The sequence below is a fragment of the Cynocephalus volans genome, chromosome 11 (genome assembly GCF_027409185.1).
Source record: "Cynocephalus volans isolate mCynVol1 chromosome 11, mCynVol1.pri, whole genome shotgun sequence".
Classification (NCBI taxonomy): Eukaryota; Metazoa; Chordata; class Mammalia; order Dermoptera; family Cynocephalidae; genus Cynocephalus; species Cynocephalus volans.
Window position 1 is genome coordinate 28345491 of NC_084470.1, and position 22552 is coordinate 28368042.

At 38.3% G+C, this 22552-nt stretch overlaps 1 pseudogene; it reads right to left on the bottom strand.

Moving 5' to 3' along the window:
- The window catches only part of LOC134390046 (collagen alpha-4(VI) chain-like), an 82475-nt pseudogene that overhangs the window by 41059 nt on the left and 18864 nt on the right, over positions 1–22552 (bottom strand).

A 22552-nucleotide genomic window follows, 5' to 3' on the forward strand; every position in this document is an offset into this window, starting at 1 on the left:
TGGTATTAAATTTTGATGTTTCAAAATATCAATGTTGTAAACATCTTTCCCCAAAGATTGTTGCTTTGATGACTCCATAGGGTTCACCGTGCTGGGATCACATGTAGTTTCCAACAAACCATGCTTAATATTTGGAAATATTGGCACTTCCCTTTCTACCTTGTCATAGGAGGAGTCTTCAAAAAATTCGTTAAAAGATTCATATTATCTTTTAATTCTATTTTTCCACAAACCTTTTGAAAGGACTTTATATAGGATCCTGAATGGCAGATAGAAACAGAAGGTGAAAGAGTGTGTCTCTGCACACATGGGGTGATCAATATATATAGATGATGACAGAGGGAGAGGTTATACAGTCACAAGGAGGAAACTCTCTACTGCTCTCACCTCTTTAGGGTCAGAAGTGGGAAAATGAGTAGTGTCCAGAAAAGAATGAGTCCATCTTTCAGGAGAAATGGAAAACACATGGGATCCCAACTAGGGGTACTTTAGAAAAGTATTTAGTGAATTTGCATGCTAACTCAATAGAAATACAGAAATTAGAAAAGAATGTGAGATACAGAAACAGCATTTTGTGCAATATTGTTCCTCCAACTGTTATTTATAATAGATTAAATTTTGAAACAATTAAGATATCCTACAAAATGAAGAAAGTGGTAATCAAATTAGAGTAGAAACATTCATTAAAATAGGATGCAAAATTAAAAATCGTGTTTATCAAAAGCTTATAAAGTAGAAAATAGTTTGTGCTATGATGCTCTTTTAAAGTATACTAAATTGTGTGAAAGAATAATTTATCTCAAATGTGGAAAAAGGCAAAATGATGATTCCCCATTTTTTTAAAACATTGTACTAGAACATCTTTTAATAAGCCCATGGGACCCTCATCTGACTTTCTCCGGGAGAGTAACTGCCATCACATGTTAGGAAAGTTCAGTAAACTAATGGTTTCCTTGGTCAATGGAACTATTGGTAATTTTTTCTTCCTCTACATTTCACTTTTCTATATTCCCAAATTTCTGTAATAAGTGTTACTTTTCTGGACTTTTTTAAAAAGTAGGTCAAGGTACAATAGAATACGTACTGTATAACTCCACTTACATGAAACTCTAGAAAAGTCAAAGCTATAGTGATAGAGAGCACATCAGTAGTTTCCAAGGGCCAGTGAGTAGAAACTGGTGACCTTTGGGGTTGACTGAAATGTTTTATATCTTGATTTTGATGATTGTTATATGACTGTATTCATTTGTCAAAATTCATCTAATTGCACCATTGAAATTGATGAATTTTGTTTTATATAAAATTATAGCTCTGTATAGCTGATTAAAATTTTTTTCTCCCTTTCAAAAATAAATAAATAAATAAGTTGTATGTGAAAGAAGGCTACAAATAAAGCTCTCTCACAATAGGTCTGGATATAATAAAGATTCTTAAAATATTTATCATTTTCTCACTTCAACAGTAAACAGCATTTTGCAGCCAGCACAGTGAAGGAATTATTGTGGCAGATGCTGCAACTATTGGGTAAAAGATTGTTGGGAAAAAAACAGGAAATTTGCAGTCTCAGAATATCATTCCCCAGATTACTTATTCTTTAGAAAAAGGGAGAAAGTATGTTCACAGTAGAGGAATTTGGTGAACACCATCTTAATCAAGTAGCCAAAACTTAGTCACTGAGAAGAGCACAGCATTACTGAATCTCCTGCCAGAAATGTTTAGTCTGAATCTAATTATGGGGAAACAATCACACAAATCTTAACTGAGAGACATTTAGCAAAACAACTGGTCTGGAATGTCAATGTCATGTAAACAAACAAATAACTTGGCAATAGTTGTGTTTAAAGGATACTATAGAGTCAGGGCAACTAAATGAACTGCTTGATCCTTCATTGGATTCTGGAACAACAAGAACAGCCATAAGGGCATTATTGGGGTGTTATGTGCTGAATGTTTGTGTCCCCCCAAAATTCATATGTTGAAATCCTAACCCCCAATGTAATGGTGTTGGGAGGTAAGGCCATTGGGAGGTTATTTAGGTGATGAGGGAAGATCCCTCATGAATGGAATTAAGGCCCTTACAAAAGAAGCCTGAAGGAGCATTCTAGCTCTTTCTCTTCCATGTGAAGTCACAGCCAAAAACTGGTCATCAATAAACCAGGAAGTGGGACCACTGAATCTTCCAGTGCCTCGATCATAGACTTCCCAGCCTCCAGACTGTTAGAAATAAATGTTTGTTGTCTAAGCCACCCAGTCTATTGTATTCTTTTATAGTAGCCCAAACTGAGTAAGACATGGGGCAAGTGGAGAAATTTGAATAGAACTGTGTATTAGAAAATAATATTGTATAAATATTCAGTTTCTTGAGTGTGATGATTATACTGTGCATATGTAGAAGAATGTTCTTTTTCTTAAAATACACTCAGTGAATATTTACAGGCAGAGTGTTATAATGCCTTTAATCCTCAAATGGCTCAGCAAAACATACATATATATTTTTTATATATATATACACCTATGTATATGTATAGAGAGATATAAAGCAAATACTGCTAAATGATAATTGGTATTCATTTTTGCAACTACAACATTTTTCTGTAGATTGAAAGCTTTTCAAAATGAAAAGTTAGGGTAAAAAGTAATACACGTTCATCAAATTCTACTTCAACAACTCAGAGAATAAAGCTAAGGGAAAGAAATTCATTATTTATGGTGGTATAGATATAGTCTACAAATTTCGACTCACATTGAACATAGTGTTTTGTAACCTGCTTTTTTTCACTGAATATTAAATCACGGGTGTTTTCCATAGCATGAAATAGTTTTCTACATTATGTCTGATGACCTAATAATATTTCATTATGTAAAAATACCATTGTTTATATAAACAATCCCTTGTTATTAGATATTTAAAAATTTTCAATTTTTTAATATTTTAAAAATTGCTGCAATGATCATCCTTGGAGCTGAACCTTTGTGTTGGTCCATGATTAGCTTCTAGATAAATTTCTAGGCCTGTAAAGTCTAAATCAAAGGACATGCATATCTTTTTTTTTTTTTTTTGTAATTTTTTAATTTGTATTGAATCATAATTGATTATACATATTTTGGGGGTTCAGCATTGACATATGTTGACCAAATTAATATTACTAGTATGTATACTTATTCTTTATGCCCCTTGTCCAATCTCTCCCCATCCCCCCTCCATCCCCCTTCCCCCCTCTAATTACCCTAGATTTCTTCTCTCCCTCTGAAAGAGTAATGGTTACTCTACTGATTTGTTGCCTAGATGATCTGTCTAATGCTGAGAGGTGTGTTCAGGTCCTCCAATATTATCATAGAGCTGATGCTTCTTGTCACTCTGGAATGAGCTTTGTGGAGAGAGACATCTTCTTCTTTTCTTTGGTCCCTGCTGGTGACTCTCCTTGTGTCAATGCACTCTAGTGGCTGGCAGACCATCTGCGAAGTAGTTGTGGTGTCTAGCCACTTTCGTGGCAGCTGTGGTTATGGTGTTGACTGTGGTAGGCCAACCACATTGAGGTGATGTTTTTGGCATGCTCCTTAACCTAGTTGGTGATGGCAATGGTAGTGTGCCCGGTTGTGGGAGGGAGTCCAGTCCCTGGCTCCATACCTCAGGACCCCAGGCAGGCCCTGAGGACATGCATATCTTAAACTATGGCATACCCAGTTGGTGGCCTATACAACAGGCCCTCCCCTTTCCTCCTTGCTAAGAAAATCTCAGTTTTGTTTGGGGCAACAACATGCCCAGCCCCAAGAGAAGAATTACAATAGGTCTGAGCCAATCATGGGGATCCCATTTCCTTTTGTGTGAGACTTGCTTTCTCTGGATCTCTTGAAACGGGACAAAGGCAGGTGGGGAGCAGAGGAGCCAATTTTGGCTAACAAGCTATAAAAAAAAATATTGCTGGGGGCACCCTGATCAAAGGAAAGCCACTCTCCTTCTGGCATCTTATGTAATGGTGAAGATAAGATGCTTGGAGCTGCCAAGCCTAAGGACCAAAAACTGACACAGGGAGGATGGCAGTGTGAGAGGAAAGGTCTGGATCCCTGACAACCTCCCTGAGTCTCAGTGGCATCGTGGAGCTGGTGTGGCAAACCTGGAATCACCTGTCCTTGGGTTATCAAACACGTTTATTAGCTTAACACCGTTAGTCAGGCTTTCCGTCACCTGTGTATTAAAATATCATAATAAAAATAGACACAAAAAGCAGCAGTCCTAAGCGATGTATGTTGACTACTGCCTTCAGAAAGGTTGTATTGGTTTTTGTTCTCCCCAGAAGTGTTGGTTTCACACTTCTGACTGGCAGGACTGGTTCTCCACTCCTTCCCCAATACTACGCATATAATAAAGTCTTTCTGCTTGGTTAGAAAGACTGCTTCACCAGAGAAGCTTCTCCATCCAAATTGCAATATTGAATCTGCTCTTTGGTTCATCTCAGAACTAATACCAAGGAGCGGTTGCCCCCTTGAGGGCTATCTTCCAATAGCACTTAACAGGCTCAAATGTCAGCATCCACCCGCTGCAGATTTCTGTAACTGGTGGGAACGATTTCTGTTATTCAAGTCTATTCAAAGGATATTGATACATATATATGTTGTATAATGATCAGCTCAGGATAGTTAATGTATCCATCACTTCATACAGTTATCCTTTCTGTGTGTTGACAATATTCAAAAGCCTCTCCTCTACTATTATGTAATATACGAAATGTAACTGTTAACCATAGTATCAAAACATCAGATTGTATGTACAATTACATCTCAATTAAAATAAATAATTTTTTTTAAAAATTTGAAAAATGTATATTTAGTTAACACCCTTCTTCAAGCCCCCAGAACACACACGCAACAGTGACATAGCATGGCCCCAGGGGGTCACAGTTTTTGTTTGCATGCACAACCCAAGGATCTGATGTTCAGTGTTAACCCTTGGCTAAAGTCAGCAGTGGATACCTCTGAAAGCTGTGAGCATGAGGCTCTCACTTGGCTGTGGTGCTGTGATGGGCACAGAACTAGACAGTTTGTCTAGAGGCCTGGGTTTCTTCCTAGCAGTAAAACCTTTGGAGAACCATCAAGCCAAGCTCAGTTTATACACAGATCATGACCTTTCTTCCCAGGACAACCACCAACCCATGGAAAATTTTGAAATGGTCTCCCTAATCTTCCCACCTTACAGATGAGGAAACTGAGGCCCACATAGGTTAAGGGTTGCTGCCCTGCTGTTCCCTTAGTTCAATCCCATAGTCAATTGAGTTGCTATTCACAGGGCTATCTGATCTCAACTCACCAAAGGGAACCCTCTCAATGGGGTTTGTCCAAAACAACTGTAACATTCTTGCAGCAAGTCATGGTGGTTTTCTCACACAGCTACATGAGTAATGATCTTGTTACATACTGGTTTTATCTCAGGATCTGGACATATATAAAATGGGTGCTAACTAGCCACAATCTAGGGAGGAGAGCCAATGTCCTACGGTTTCATCAAAGGATGCAAAATTGGAGTTCAACGTAAGTAGAGGTTCCTCTCCAGCTGCAAACATCTTGCTTTGCAGACTGCATTCCTGGAAATTAGGAATGATAAGCTGTGAGGACCAAGCACTTGAGTTATTCTAGTCATTTTTCAGAATCATGCATTTTAATGTCCCAGACATAAAAACCTAAATATGGCTCCCAAGAAGTTAACATCTGTCAAGTTAACAAATTTTTTTCCTTCTGTGATGGATCATCTGTCATGATGCTTCTAGTTTTCAGAACCAGACAAGGATCTCATCTTTAAAAATGGCTAGTACCCAATTCACATCAATCAGCACCGGTTGTGATGGAAAGCAAGCCAGCAGTGTAATGACCCTGAGCATCCTTTAAATCAATACATCACTATAAAACTGGAGAATGTGCAAACCAGAAACATCTTGAGCATCACTTAGTCTAATGCTTTCATTTTGGAGATGAGGAAATCAAGGATAAAAGAGTATTATTAGTGTTATGGGAGCTATTATTGGTATTATCATTTAGTGTTGTGGGAGATATATTATTAGTGTTATTAGTTATTACTATTAGTGTTGTGAGAGATAGCATTTATACAGAAAAAAACTATGAAATAAGGATGCAAGGACAAGAGGTAAGTGGGGATTAGCATTCAGAGCTCTGGTCTCCATGGACAATAGGGACCCACAGGTTTGCTCTCTGGTTTTCCATTCTGATCCAACCAAAATGCCAAAGTCTTCTGCACCTGCTGTTCCCACATGTACAGTCCCCCCAAGCAAACAGAGACCACCTTACTTCATGCCCACACTTTCCTTTTTCTCCCTTAGGGCCTTGGATGTAACCATCAGTTCCAGGGTCACCCTGAGAAAATAAAAGGTTGCTTACCTCAAATGGACAGCAAAGAAAAGAAAATAAGTTACAGAAAGAATGATTTTTTAAAAAGAAAAAAATAAAGAATCTCCTGCTATATTGTGAGCTTCACGGAGACAAGGACATGTCTCATTTATTTATCTCTGGGTTTCCAGCCTTGATCACAGTGTCTGAGATACAGTAGTCATCCAATCATGATTTGAAGAATGACTTATTGGATTATATTAATAAATATAACCTATTTATCTAAGTATTGGGTAAGGAAGGGAATGGTAAATATCATGCCTTTTGCCAAATTGATTAATAATGAATTAGAAATCAAAAGAGTCTACATTTGTAACTTCTAACTTTGACTTAATGAGGTTGGATAACTACATAAGCTGCTCAGGATGGTAAAAGGGCACATAATAAAGTGAGAAGCACCCTGGATCTAGAATATAAGGGCTTGGATTCCAGTCCTAGTTCTGCTTCCAGCTTGTTTTGTGAGCTTAGACAGCACAAGACTCCATGAATCACAATTTCCCACATTTATAAATGTGGATCTAGATAATACTGTGTCTAACCACTTCATGGGGGTGTTATAGTGAACACATGAGATACTGCATTGGAAATACTTCACAAATCATATGAATTAGACTAATGAGGTGTTTTGTACTTAACAGACAGCAACAGATAATAAGAAGAGCACAGGTTCTGGCATCAGACAAACAGATTGGACACATCTCCAGCCCTCTCTTTGTGACTTCAGAAAGTCACTTACTCTTTCTGAGTTTCTACTTCCACATCTGTAAAGTGAAAGTTTTAACATGTACCAGTAGGGCTGTGATAAAGATTAAATGTGATAACATATACAAAATACCTAATACAGGGCTTGATGCATAGTAGATGCTAAATAAATGTCTGTTTTCTCCCCTTCCTAGTCTACCTACGTTTTTAAGTTTAATGTGTGGTGTGTAAACTTCATCTGGAAATTTAATCCTAGCCTATCAACTATACTATATTGCACTGTACAGTGATATCAATCATGAACAATTGGTTGCTGTCTTTATTAGAAAATAATTCATATACAAAACAAATGTCCTTGATAAAGCAGGAACACCAAGGAAGATTTCTCAAAGTTTTATTTTTAACACAACATTAAAAATAAACCCACTATTTTTATTTTTAGGATGGCTATTATAAAAAAAATAAAATAAAACATAAAATAATAAGTGTTGGCAAGGATGGGGAGAAACTGGAACCCTCATGCGGTGTTGGTGGGAACGTAAAATGGTGCAGCCTCTGTAGAAAATGGCATAGCGGATCCTCCGAAAATTAAAACCAGAATTATTTTTTTATGGTTTTTGTCTTTGTTTTTGTTTTCAGAGGCGGGATCCATACCATCCAGCCTCTGGGAAAAAAAAAAAACCTTGCACCTTAGTGTTACAACACAGTGCTCTCTCACCACCATTTCTCAAAGGAAGACATGCAAATCCCCAACAGACACATGAAAAAATGCTCAACATCACTAATCATCAGGGAAATGCAAATCAAAACCACACTGAGCCATCTCACCCCAGTTGTACTGGCTATTATCAAAAAGACTAACAAATGCTGGTGAGGATGTGGAGAAAGAGGAACACTCCTGCACTGTTGGTGAGACTGTAAATTAGTGCAGCCATTATGGAAAATGGTATAGAGTTTCCTCAGACAGCTACAGATAGAACTGCCATATGAACCAGCAATCCCACTGCTGGATATTTACCAAAGGAATAGAAATCATTGTGTCAAAGGGATTCCTGCACTCTCACGTTTATTACAACTCTGTTTACAGTAGCCAAGAGTAGAAACTAACCTAAATGTCCATAGACTGGATAAGGAAAATGGGGTATATATATATTTGTAATGGAATACTAGTCTGTCATAAAAAGAATGAAATTCTGACATTCACAACAGCATGGATGAACTTAGAGAAAATTCTGTTAAGTGAAATAAGCCAGACACAAAAAGAGAAATACCACGTCTTCACTTATAAGTGGGAGCTAAAAAAAAAAAAAAAAAAAAAGGAAATAAAAAAGGAAAGAAAGAACAATCACAATAATTTGTTGAACTTCAAAAGGAGAGGACAGAACTGAAGCCACCAAGGGTGGGAAAGGGGGAGAGAAAGGGGGAGTTAGTGAGAAATTGGCAAAGGGCCACAAAAAATGATTACATTATGTAATGTTGAATATACTAATTTATCCTTATTTGAGCATCACTATTGCACACAGGTATTGATAATCAACATCATACCACATCGATATGTACAACCAATTACATTTCAATAAAAATAAATAAATAAATCTGAATAAGGTCTATAAAAATAAAAATAAATAAAAATAGCATTACTATATTATCCAGGAATTCCACTTCTGGGTATATACCCAAAAGAACCGAAAGCAAGGTCTTGAAAAGACATTTGTACACACATGTTCATAACAGCCTTATTCACAGTAACCAAAGGGCGGAAGCAGCCTAAGTGTCTACCAACAGATGAATGGATAAACAAAACGTGGTATATAAATACAATGAAATATTATTCAGCCTTAAAAAAGAAGGAAATTCTGACAAATGCTATAGCCTGGACAAAACTTGAAGACGTTATGCTAAGTAAAATAAGCCAGACACAAAAATACAAATACTGTACTGTACGATTCCGCTTACATAAGGTACCTGGAGTAGGCAAATTCATAGAGACAGAGAATAGAAGGGTGGTTGCCAGGGGCTGGAGGGAGAGAGAGTTAGTGTTTGACGGGTAGAGTTTCACTTTCACAAAATGAAAAGACTTCTGGAGAAGGGCAGTGGTGATGCTCGCACAATGATGGGAATGTACTTAATACCACTAAATAGGACACTTCAAAAATAGGTAAAACAGCAAACTGTATGTTATATATATATTTTACCACAATTAACTAAAAAGAACATCATGAAGAAAAACAAATAAACCTACTCTTGTGACTTCTTTTCCCAGTTGATAAAGTTTCAGTTGTTGTGCACACCTGATTAAGTATGTGTTTTCCCAGAATTAGTCCTCAGAAAAAAGAGAGTTATCTTAAACTTGAGTATTCACAACGTCCACAGTTTCTCATATTTCAGAGTATTCTCTCCGCTACTCAACTTTCAACAGCATAGCACTGACATATAATCAGTGTTAATTTGAGATATTTATGGGGTGCCATGGAGGTCACCTACCAGATCAGCTAAGAAAGAAAAAAAAAGGAGATAAAAAAATCTAAGAGATTTATTTATTATACAGTCAACGATGGCCAAATATACAACAGTGGCGGGAGCAATAGGCTATACCACGCAGCCTCAGTGTGCAGTAGGCTGTACCATCTAGGTTTGTGTGTGTACACTATGACATTCGTTCAACAACAAAATCACCTAACGATGAATTTCTCAGAATGAAGCTCTGTTGTTAAGTAATCCATGACTGTATATGAGAGTGATTCCTCACAACTGTGAATGTGAAATGCCATGCAAACAAGACTTTTAAAAGTCACTTTTATAAGCAATAAAATATGATTACATTGTGCAGACCATGAAAACAGTCCTATGAGAAAAATGAGGCAATGAGTTTTTGGAGCTGTAAATAAAATTTGCAGTGACAGACTTCATAAACAGACTTAAAAGTGGTTTCTTAAGCAACTTAGGCAGAAGTAAACATAATATTCTCTAGAAAACTGAGTGAGATGTTTCCAAAAAGTGGCTCCAAGAATAATGAAGAAACTGATATAGAAACTACATAGAAAGAATATTAATAAAATACGAGAGAAAAAAGCAGCATTTCTAATTTAATATATAATTGTCCATAGTAAAAGACTTTCAAATGCTTATGTGTAACTAAATAAGTTAAATATTATAAGCAACATTTATCTATTTCACCTACCTCCCTGAAAGTTTATATAATCTAATTGGGCAAAAACAACTTTTAGGATGTTCTTAGGAAATGCGAATTGCCTTATATATATGGGCACATATGTTAAATTGTTTGGAGAACAAAATTCAGGCTTATCATGCTTCTCATTCAGCTATTAAGCTGTATGTTTAAAAACTGATCTCCCATTTATTCACAGTAGTTGCTTAAAGCTATAAATTATAGCCATAACTTAATGGAGAGAGTAACACCACCAAAAGCTTTTCTTTCTTTCTTTCTTTCTTTCTTTTTCTTTCTTTCTTTCAGATATTCATGAGATACAAAGCTGATTGCCCCCTTCCTGCCCATGATGTGGGGGCCAGATTCATACTTGGGACATACCCGTTACCAGAAATTACTTTTGTACCCTTTGTCCCCTCCCAATTATCCTCCAACTTCCCTCCCCCTCCCCCTCTCCCCTCAACTTCAATTTGTAGCCCTAGGAATGTTCCCTCCCTCTTTTGGATCATGGGACTACTGTGGTCTTTCTTTCCTGCCTTCCTTTCTCTCTTAGCTCCCACATATGAGTGAGCACATGGAGGTATTTATCCCTCTGTGCTTTGCTTGTTTCACTCAACATGTTTCTCCAGGTTCATCCATGTTGTTGCAAAATGGGAATATTTCATTCTTTTTTATGGCAGAGTAGTATTCCATGGTGTATATATACCATAGTTTCTTTATCCAATCATCTGTTGATGGACATTTAGGTTGGTTCCATATCTTGGCTATTGGAAACAGAGCTGTGGTGAACACAGGAGTGCAAGTATCTCCTTGAAATGATGATTTCCATTCCTCTGGATATATACTCAGAAGAGAGATTGCTGGATCATATGGAAGATCTATCTGTAGTTGTTTGAGGAAACCCCATACTGGTTGTATTAATTTACATTCCCACCAACAGTGCAGTAGTGTTCCCTTCTCTCCACACCCTCGCCAGCATTTGTTATTCACTGTTTTTTTGATTACAGTCAGTCTAACTGGAGTGAGGTGGTATCTCAATGTAGTTGTAATCTGCATTTCCCTGATGACTAGGAATGTTGAGCGTTTTTTCACATATCTGTTGGTCATTTCTGTGTCTTCCTTTGAAAAATGTCTATTCAGCTCCTTTGCCCATTTTTTAATTGGGTCATTTATTTGTTTGCTATATAATTGCTTGAGTTCTATGTATATTCTGGATATTAGTCCCTTGTCGGATGCATAGTTGGCAAAAATTTTCTCCCACTCTGTAGGCTGTCTTTTCACTCTGCTGATTGTTTCCTTTGCTGTGCAGAAACTTTTTACTTTGATATAGTCCCATTTGTTTATTTTTTCTTTTACTACATGTGCTTTTGGGCTCATGTTCATAAAGCCTGTGCCCTGACCTAACTGCTAAAGTGTTTCACCTATATTTTCCCTTAGTAATTTTACAGTTTCAGGTCTTATACCTAGGTCTTTAATCCATTTTGCGTTGATTTTAGTGTATGGTGAGAGATGCATGTTGTTTCATTCTTCCGCATATGGATATCCAGGTTTCCCAGCACCACTTATTGAAGAGGCAGTCTTTTTCCCCAATGTAGATTTTTGTTGCTTTTGTCTGATATCAGATGTCTATAAGCCTGAGGAGTGATTTCTGGGTTCTCTATTCAACTCCACTGATCTAAATATCTATTTTTATATCAGTACCATGCTGTTTTGGTTACAATAGCTTTGTAGTATAATTGGAGGTCAGGCAGAGTTATACCTCCAGCTTTGTTTTTTTTGCTCAGGATTGCTTTGGCTATTTGGGGTCTTTTGTTTTTCCATATGAAAGGTAAGATTGTTTTTTCCATTTCGGTGAAGAATGTCATTGGTATTTTGAAGGGGATTGCATTGAATCTGTAGATCTCTTTGGGTAATATAGACATTTTCACAATGTTAATTCTTCCAATCCAAGAGCATGGAATATCTTTCCATCTTTTTCTATCTTCTTTAATTTCTTTCAGAAGTGGTTCGTAATTCTCATTGTAGAGGTCTTTAACTTCCTTGGTTAAATTGATCCCTAGGTATCATATTTTTGTGTGTGTGTGACAATTATAAATGGGCTTACTTCCTTTATTTCCCTTTCTGTTAATTAATTATTTGAGTATATAAATGCTACCGATTTCTGGGCATTTATTTAGTATCCTGCAACTTTACTGAAGTTATTAACTAGCTCTTAGAGTTTTTTGATAGAGTTTTAGATTTTTCTATATATAGTATCATGTCATCTGCAAATAGAGAAAGTTTGACTTCATCTTTTCCAATTATTCCTTTATTTCTTTCCCTTGCCTGATTCCTCTAGCTAGTACCTCCAGTACTATGTTGAATAGAAGCGGTGAGAGTGTACATCCTTGTCTTGCTCCTGTCCTTAAGGGGAAGGCCTTCAATTTTTCCCCTTCCAGAGTAATACTGGTGGTGGGCTTGTCATAAATGGCTTTTATTGTGTTAAGGTATTTTCCTTCTATACATAATTTGTTGAGAGTCTTTATCACGAAGGAATGTTGGATTTGTCAAATGCTTTTTCAGCATCTATTGAGATAATCATATGGTCTTTGTCCTTGAGCTTGTTGATGTGATGTATCACATTTATTGACTTTCATATGTTGAAACATCCCTGCATCCCTGGGATGAATCCCACTTGATCATAGTGTGTAATTTTTTTAATATGTTGCTGTATTCTAATTGCTAACATATTGTTGAGGATTTTAGCATCTAGGTTCATCAAGGATATTCGCCTGTAATTTTGTTGTTGTTGTTGTTGTGTCTTTATCTGGTTTTGGTATCAGAATTATGGTGGCCTCATAGAATGAGTTTGGGAGAGTAGTGCCTGTTCCGATTGTTTGGAACAGTTTCATGAGAATTGGTATTAACTCCTCTTTAAAAGTTTGATAGAATTCAGCTGTAAAGCCATCTGGACCCAGGCTTTTTTTTGTTGGAAGATTGCTAATTACCACTTCAATCTCCTTTCTTGTTATTGGTCTGTTCAGGTTTTCTATCTCTTCTTGGTTCAGTCTTGGTAATTTATATGTGTCTAGAAACATCCATATCTTCCAGATTTTCAAATTTGTTGTCATACACTTGTTTATAATAGTCTCTAATGATTCTTTGTATTTCTGTGGTGTCAGTTGTAATGTCTCCCCTTTCATTTCTGCTTTTTGTTATTTGGGTCTTCTCTCTCTTTTTTTTTTTTTTTTTTTTTTTGGTAATCTAGCTAATGGTGTGTCTATTTAGTTTATCTTCTCGAAAAACCAACTTTTAGTTTTGTTAATCTTTTCTGTTGTTTTGGGGGTCTCTATTTCACTTAGTTCTGCTCTGATCTTAATTATTTCTTTTTGCCTATTGCCTTTGGGTTTGGATTGTTGTTGTTTTTCAAGTTCTTAGAGGTGTAGAGTTAGGTCATTTATTTGGAGTCTTTCCATTTTTTGATATAAGCATTTACTGCAATAAATTTGCCTCTTAGTACTGCTTTTGCAGTATCCCACAATTTTTGGTATGATGGATCTTTATTTTCATTAGTTTCTAGGAATTTTTTGATTTCCTGTTTAATTTCTTCTTGGACCCATAGGTCATTCAGGTGCCTATTATTTATTTTCCATGTATTTGTATATCTTCCAGTGATTTGCTCATTGTTTATCTTCAATTTTAGTCCATAGTGGTCTGAAAAGATTGCTGGAATGATTTCAACTTTTAAAAATTTGCTGAGACTAGATTTGTGAGCTAATATGTGGTCTATCCTGGAGAATGTACCATGAGCTGGTAAGAAGAAAGTGTATTCTTTAGCTGTTGGGTGAAATGTCCTGTATATATCTGCCAAGTCCAGTTGGTCTAGGGTGTAGATTAAATCCTGTGTCTCTTTGTTGATTTGTTGCCTGGAAGTCCTGTCCCATACTGAGAGAGGGGTGTTCAGATCGCCCACTATTAATGCATTAGGATCTATCTCCTTCTTTAGGTCTAAGAGTGTTTGCTTGATATATCTGGGTGCTCTGGTATTGGGTGCATACATTTTTATGATTGTTATGTCTTCTAGCTGAATAGTTCCCTTTTTCATTATCTAATGGCCTTCTTTGTCTTTTTTAATGTTTTTTGGTTTAAAGTCTATTTTGTCCAATATAAGAATAGCTACTCCTGCTCGTTTTTGGTTTCCATTTGCATGGTATATCTTTTGCCATCCCTTCACTTTTAGTCTGTGAGTGTCTTTACAGGTGAGGTGGGTCTCTTGAAGACAGCATATACTGGGGTCTATCTTTTTAACCCAGTCAGTCTGTGTCTTTTGAATGGGGAGTTTAGTCCATTCACATTTAGTTATTGAGAAGTGTCATTTAATTGCTGTTTAGGTGGCTTAAATATATTTTGATCATTATTTCCCCTTTTATTTCTCTTCTTCAATGTGAGATGGGAATTTAAGGTGGAATGGTTTAGCTTCTTTCTCTTTCTTGCTGGCATTTTTGTTTTAACTGTGGGTTTTGCTCTTTCTTGTGTATTCGTGATGATGCTCACCATTATTCAGAATCCAGATGAATGACTCCCTTCAGAATTTCTTGCAGGGCTGATCATGTGGTGGTGAACTCCCACAACTTTTGTTTGTCTGGGAAATATACTATTTCTCCCTGATTTCTGAAGGAGAGCCTTGCTGGGTAAAGAATTTTGGGCTGGCAGTTTTTTTCTTTTAGTATTTTGAATGTATCATTCTACTTTCTTCTGGCCTGTAGGGTTTCAATTGAGAAGTCTGCTGTTAGTTTGATGGGGGTTCCCCTATAAGTGACCTGATGCCTTTCTCTTGCTGCCTTTAGAATTCTCTCTTTGTCTTTAAGCTTTGTGAATTTAACTATAATATGTTTTGGGGAGGATCTTTTTGGGTTGAATCTGTTTGGGGACCTTTGAGCTTCCTGGATCTGAAGATCAGTATCTCACCCTACACCTGGGAAGTTTTCTGTTACTATTTCCTTGAGTAGGTTTTCAATACCTTTTCCCTTCTCCTGCCCTTCAGGAATACCCACAATTCGGATGTTAGAGTGCTTGAGATGGTCTGCTATCTCTCTTCGGTTTTCCTCATTATTTTTAATTCTTTTTTCCTTTTTTTTGTTTTTGTCTGCTTGAGATATTTCAAAAAGACCATCTTCAATCTCTGAAATTCTTTCTTCTGCTTGCTGTACCCTGCTGCTCAAGCTCTCAGTCATGTTTTTTATTTTGTTGAGTGAGTCATTTCTGGAATTCTTCTACACTCTTTTTTATGGTATTGATCTCTTGTAGATTTCCTCCTTCATATTCTGGATGTTTTTTCTTGTTTCATTGTGTTCTCTAATTGAGTCTTCCTTTATTTCTTCAAGTTTTCTTAAGATCATTACTCAAAATTCTTTTTCAGACATTTCAAGGATTCCCTGTTCCATGGAGTCTGACTTTGGGGCATTACTGTATCCTTTCAGTGGTGTCATTTCTTCTTTATTGTTTGTACTTCTAGTGGGGGTTTTTTTTGTTTGTTTTGGGGTGTTTTTGTTTTTGTTTTTGTTTTTGCTGATGCTTGGTCATTTGGTAGGGGGTTTGCTTCTTCTATTACACTGAGGTTGGCTGTGGAGTGGCCTTGGTCACTATTGCAGGGGGTGAACTGTCTTACTTGACAGTAGGTGTGGTGGTGGTTATGTTAAACCAACTTAGCTCCCATTCTAGACTCTGTAGTCATAGAATGAGCCCCTAGTGTGTGGAGTTCTTCTGGGCCAAACTTGGTGGGTCAGATCCATAGACTGGTGCTCCCCCTGGGTCTGAGGTGGGATGAGGGGACACATGGAGCCATGTCGTTCCGCTGGCTGGCTGGCACCAGTGGGCTCACCTCCACCAAAAGCTTTTCAAATGCTTGGCTGGCTTAGGTTATTTTATGAGAAATGAGAATAATAATAATAATAATGTCTTATGTGTATATGAACCAAGGAAATACATACCAAATGTTTAACCCTGTGTCTGGCGTATGTATAGCTTTCAATAAATATTAGATGTTTTTGTTGCTACTGAAGTTACATAACTATTTTTTGTGACCTTCGATAATCTGACTAATTTGATCTGTAACTAAGGGTTTGATGTGTAACTAATGCCTACATAATAATCTGAACCACCCAGTCATAATATCTAAATGTTTAAAATATACAGAATTCGATCAGGGGGGGGGAGTTTCAAGATGGCGGCGGCTGCGGCGGCTGGCGCGGAGTAGCTGAGGTGGAAAAGGTGGCCACTGGGCCTCAGGCAGCCGGGAAACTTGTGGACCTTTCTCTGGCCATCTCTTAAGGGAGGACTGCTGCTGCTGGCCGGTCGTGGGGGCTCAACGCCACTTTGCCCCCGGCAGGAGAGGCTGCCTCATTTACAGGCAACAGCTTTGAAGTGTGGAGCAGGAAAAGAACTGATTCTTAGCTGCAAAAGTGAGTCTTGAAACAGGGAACACGGCGCCAGGGCTGCTGTGGATGCAGCCAGGATCCCGGAGGCTGGGGCCGCACTGAAGGCGGCCAGCTGCCCTATCCAGGATTCGAGGTTTCAGGCCGGCATTAAAGAAGACTCCTGGGAGCGCCCGAGCGGCGCCGCGACTGAACAGCCCGAGGCGGCAGCGCCGAGAACACGGAAGGCAACAAACCAGAGACAGAGCGAGCGCCCGACCTGGCACAGCACTGTGAGTGATCCCTGGCACAGCTCTGTTCGGGGGGTGGATGCCCACGCGGCTTCCCGCCTGCACCACCAGGCCACTCACTGCCCCGGTGCTGCCTCCATTTTCCCAGGTGCGGGCAGCTCCGCCCTGCTCGGCCATCACTGAGCCCATTTGCTTGGCCTGGCACGGGGCTTTCCGGACCCTGCGGGCCGACCTCCTCTCCCACTCCCTCCACGGTTCTCTGGCAGGGCTGGGGGTGTGGGGCGTCCCAACCAGTTTTGGGAGGGCTAGGAAGTACGGGCGGGCCGACTGTCACTCCACCACATCCTGGACTCCGGCCCCGGTAAACTTCCTGTTACTGGGAGGCAGATACCATCTCTGCGACCACCAGTTTGGAAAAAAGCCTAACGAATTTCTGGTTGGGAATAGTGTGGTAGGAGAGTTCCCAGGTCTGCTTGAACCTGCCGGAGAGCAGGCTGCAGGTGGGCACTAGACTCGGTTTATACCGGGGGGATACAAAGGTGAACAAGACCCGAGAAAGATCTACACAGTGCTACAAAGGCACCCAGAGAGACTGGTCGTCTGTGCCTAGCAGAAACCTGGTAGACTTCCTGGGTGAGGCGGTGCTGAGCAGGGTCTTGAAGGCCCAGCTGATAGACGAGGGGTGCAGAAGACACGCCCCAACCCAGCACAGTGTGCACAGAGGGGGAGACGTGCGGCCAGGGAGGCGGAGACTCGACAGAAACCACACACCCGGTGGGGTCGCCACTGCACGATCTAACAGCCTGGGCCAGAGCACACGGAACCGGGAGAAGTCCTGTACAGAAAGTGAAAGCTCAACAGAGATCACACACCCTGTGGTACGTGATCCACCAGCCCAGCAGAGTACAAGCTGACCAGAAAGGTGGATCCCCGGAGAAGCCCAAGACCCGAGGCAACCACACACACAAGACACTAGAGGCCAACTGAGCAGTCACGGCGGGAGCCATACCAAATTGGCAACCACAGCAACATCCTAGTTAGTCATTAGTCTTAAACCGGTGGACTGTGAAACCCCCTGCCACAATGAATAAACACCAAAAAAAAGACACCAGAAATACAAAAAATCAAGAAAGTACACCACCAAAAGTTAATAAATCTCATACTCTAGATCCTATAGAACAAGAAGCCCTTGAAATAACTGATAAGGAATTTCGAGTGATAATTCTAAGGAAACTGAATGAGATACAAGAAAACTCAGCTAGACATCATGATGAAATGAGGAAAAGTATACAGGATCTGAAAGAGGAAATATACAAGGAAATCAATGTCCTGAAAAAAAATGTAGCAGAACTTGCTGAACTGAAGAAGTTATTCAGCGAAATAAAAAACACAACGGAGAGTTTAACCAGCAGGCTTGTCGAAGTTGAAGAGAGAACCTCTGAACTTGAAGATGGGCTGTTTGAAATAACACAAGCAGACAAAAAGAAAGAAAAAAGAATGAAGGACATGGAAGAAAATCTGAGAGAGATATCAGACAACCTCAAGCGCTCAAATATCCGAGTCATGGGTATTCCAGAAGGGGAGGAAAATGGAGATTCCATTGAAAACATATTCAACAAAATAGTGGCAGAAAACTTCCCAGGTATAGGAAAAATCACAGATCTTCAAATCCAGGAAGCTCAACGATCTCCAAACGTATTCAACCCAAAAAGGCCTTCTCCAAGACATGTCATAGTCAAATTGGCAAAACTCAGAGACAAAGAGAGAATCTTAAAAGCTGCAAGAGAGAAGCGTCAAATCACCTATAAGGGAGCCCCAATCAGGTTAACATCAGACTTTTCATCACAAACCCTAAAAGCTAGAAAGGAATGGGATGATATTTTCAAAATACTAAAAGACAAAGATTGCCAGCCAAGAATACTCTACCCTGCAAGGCTATCCTTCCGAAATGAGGGGCAAATAGTATATTTCTCAGACAAACAAAAACTGCGGGAGTTCACTACCACAAGACCACCCTTACAAGAAATCCTCAAGGGAGTACTGGGTTTGGTTCCTGAAAAATAACTACCACTGCCATAAAAACCTAAGAAAAATCTAAACCCGCTAGTACAATAAAAATGGCATTCATGAAGAGAAAACAAGCTAACAAAAACACTATCTACAACCTAAGGAACCAACAAACAAAGAAACCAAACAGTAAATCAGAAAGCAAGGAACAAAAGACACCTAAGACAACCAAACAACCAATAAAATGCTAAGAATAAATCAACACCTTTCAATAACAACTCTTAATGTTAAAGGCTTAAATTCCCCAATTAAAAGACACAGACTGGCTGACTGGATCAAAAAGCAGGACCCAACTATATGCTGCCTACAAGAGACCCACCTCACCCATAAAGATTCACACAGACTAAGAGTAAAAGGATGGAAAAAGATTTACCATGCAAACAGAAAAGAAAAACGAGCTGGAGTGGCTATTCTTATATCTGACAAAATAGACTTTAAACTAAAAACCATAAAAAGAGACAATGAGGGACACTACTTAATGATAAAAGGACTGATCCATCAAGAAGACATAACAATCATAAATATGTACGCACCCAATGTTGGAGCAGCCAGATTTATAAAACAAACTCTATTAGACCTAAAGAAGGAAATAGACACTAATACCATAATAGCAGGGGACCTGAACACTCCACTGTCAATATTAGACAGATCATCTAGGCAAAGAATCAGTAGAGAAACACAAGATCTAAACAAGACTCTAGACCAATTGGAATTGGCAGATATCTACAGAACATTCCATCCAACAACCTCAGAATATTCATTCTTCTCATCAGCACATGGATCATTCTCCAAGATAGATCACATATTAGGTCACAAATCAAGTCTCAATAAATTCAAAAAAATTGGAATTATCCCATGTATCTTCTCAGACCACAATGGATTAAAACTAGAAATTAATAACAAACAAAACTCTGGAAACTATACAAACACATGGAAATTAAACAGCATTCTACTTAATGACATATGGGTCCAAGAAGAAATCAAGCAGGAAATCAAAAAGTTTATTGAAACTAATGAAAACAATGATACATCATACCAAAACCTGTGGGATACTGCAAAAGCAGTATTGAGGGGAAAATTTATTGCATTAAATGCTCACTTCAGAAGAATGGAAAGATGGCAAGTGAACAACCTAACACTTCACCTTAAAGAACTAGAAAAACAAGAACAATCCAATCCTAAAGTTAGCAGACGGAAAGAAATCATTAAGATCAGAGCAGAACTGAATGAAATTGAAAACCAAAAAACAATTCAAAAGATCAACGAATCAAAAAGTTGGTTTTTTGAAAAGATAAATAAAATTGACAAACCATTAGCATGGCTAACAAAAAAAAGAAGAGAGAAGACTCAAATAACAAAAATTAGAAATGAAAAAGGCGATATTACAACTGATTCATCTGAAATACAAGGAATCATTCGAGACTACTATAAACAACTATACGCCAACAAATTTGAAAATCTGGAGGAAATGGATAAATTTCTGGACACACACAAGCTCCCAAAACTGAACCGTGAAGACGTAGAAAATTTGAACAGACCAATAACAATAAAGGAGATTGAAGCTGTTATCAGAAGGCTCCCAACAAAGAAAAGCCCAGGACCAGATGGATTCACAGCAGAATTTTACCAAACATTCAAAGAGGAATTGACACCGATTCTTTACAAACTATTCCAAAAGATTGAAACGGACGCAAATCTCCCAAACTCATTCTATGAAGCAAACATCATCCTGATACCAAAACCAGGTAAAGATATAACCAAAAAAGAAAACTACAGGCCGATATCCTTGATGAATATAGATGCAAAAATCCTCACTAAAATACTAGCAAACAGAATACAGCAACACATACGAAAAATTATTCATCACGATCAAGTGGGATTCATCCCAGGGATGCAAGGTTGGTTCAACATACGCAAATCAATAAATGTGATACACCATATTAATAAACTCAAACACAAGGACCATATGATCATCTCTATAGATGCTGAAAAAGCATTTGATAAAGTTCAGCACTCATTCATGACAAAGACCCTCTATAAGTTAGGTATAGAGGGAAAGTATCTCAACATAATTAAAGCCATATATGCCAAACCCACTGCCAATATCATCCTGAATGGGGAAAAGCTGAAAGCTTTTCCTTTAAGAACAGGCACTAGACAAGGATGCCCACTCTCACCACTCCTATTCAACATAGTGTTGGAAGTACTAGCCAGAGCAATCAGAGAAGAGAAGGAAATAAAGTGCATCCAGATTGGAAAAGATGAAGTCAAACTGTCCCTGTTTGCAGATGACATGATCCTATATATCGAACAGCCTAAAACCTCTACAAAAAAACTGTTGGAATTGATAAATGATTTCAGCACAGTAGCAGGATACAAAATCAACACACAAAAATCAGTAGCATTTCTTTTCTCCAATAGTGAACATGCAGAAGGAGAAATCAAGAAAGCCTGCCCATTTACAATAGCCACCAAAAAAATAAAATACTTAGGAATTGAGTTAACCAAGGAGGTGAAAAATCTCTATAATGAGAACTACAAACCACTGCTGAGAGAAATTAGAGAGGATACAAGAAGATGGAAAGATATCCCATGCTCTTGGATTGGAAGAATCAACATAGTGAAAATGTCCATACTACCCAAAGTGATCTACAAATTCAATGCAATCCCCATCAAAATTCCAAAGACATTTTTCTCAGAAATGGAAAAAACTATTCAGACATTTATATGGAACAATAAAAGACCACGAATAGCCAAAGCAATGCTCAGCAAAAAAAATAAAGCTGGAGGCATAACACTACCTGACTTTAAGCTATACTACAAAGCTATAATAACCAAAACAGTATGGTACTGGCATAAAAACAGACACACTGACCAATGGAATAGAATAGAGAATCCAGAAATCAACCCTCACACTTACTGCCATCTGATCTTTGACAAAGGCACCAAGCCTATTCACTGGGGAAGGGACTGCCTCTTCAGCAAGTGGTGCTGGGATAACTGGATATCGATATGCAGGAGAATGAAACTAGATCCATACCTCTCACCATATACTAAAATCAACTCAAAATGGATTAAGGATTTAAATATACACCCTGAGACAATAAAACTTCTTAAAGAAAACATAGGGGAAACACTTCAGGAAATAGGACTGGGTACAGACTTCATGAATACGACCCCAAAAGCACGGGCAACCAAAGGAAAAATAAACAAATGGGATTATATCAAACTAAAAAGCTTCTGCACAGCAAAAGAAACAATTAAAAGAGTTAAAAGACAACCAACAGAGTGGGAGAAAATATTTGCAAAATATACATCTGACAAAGGATTAATATCCAGAATATATAAGGAACTCAAACAACTTTACAAGAAGAAAACGAGCAACCCAATTAAAAAATGGGCAAAAGAGCTAAGTAGGCATTTCTCTAAGGAAGATATCCAAATGGCCAACAGACATATGAAAAAATGTTCAATATCACTCAGCATCCGGGAAATGCAAATCAAAACCACATTGAGATACCATCTAACCCCAGTTAGGATGGCTAAAATCCAAAAGACTATGAACGATAAATGCT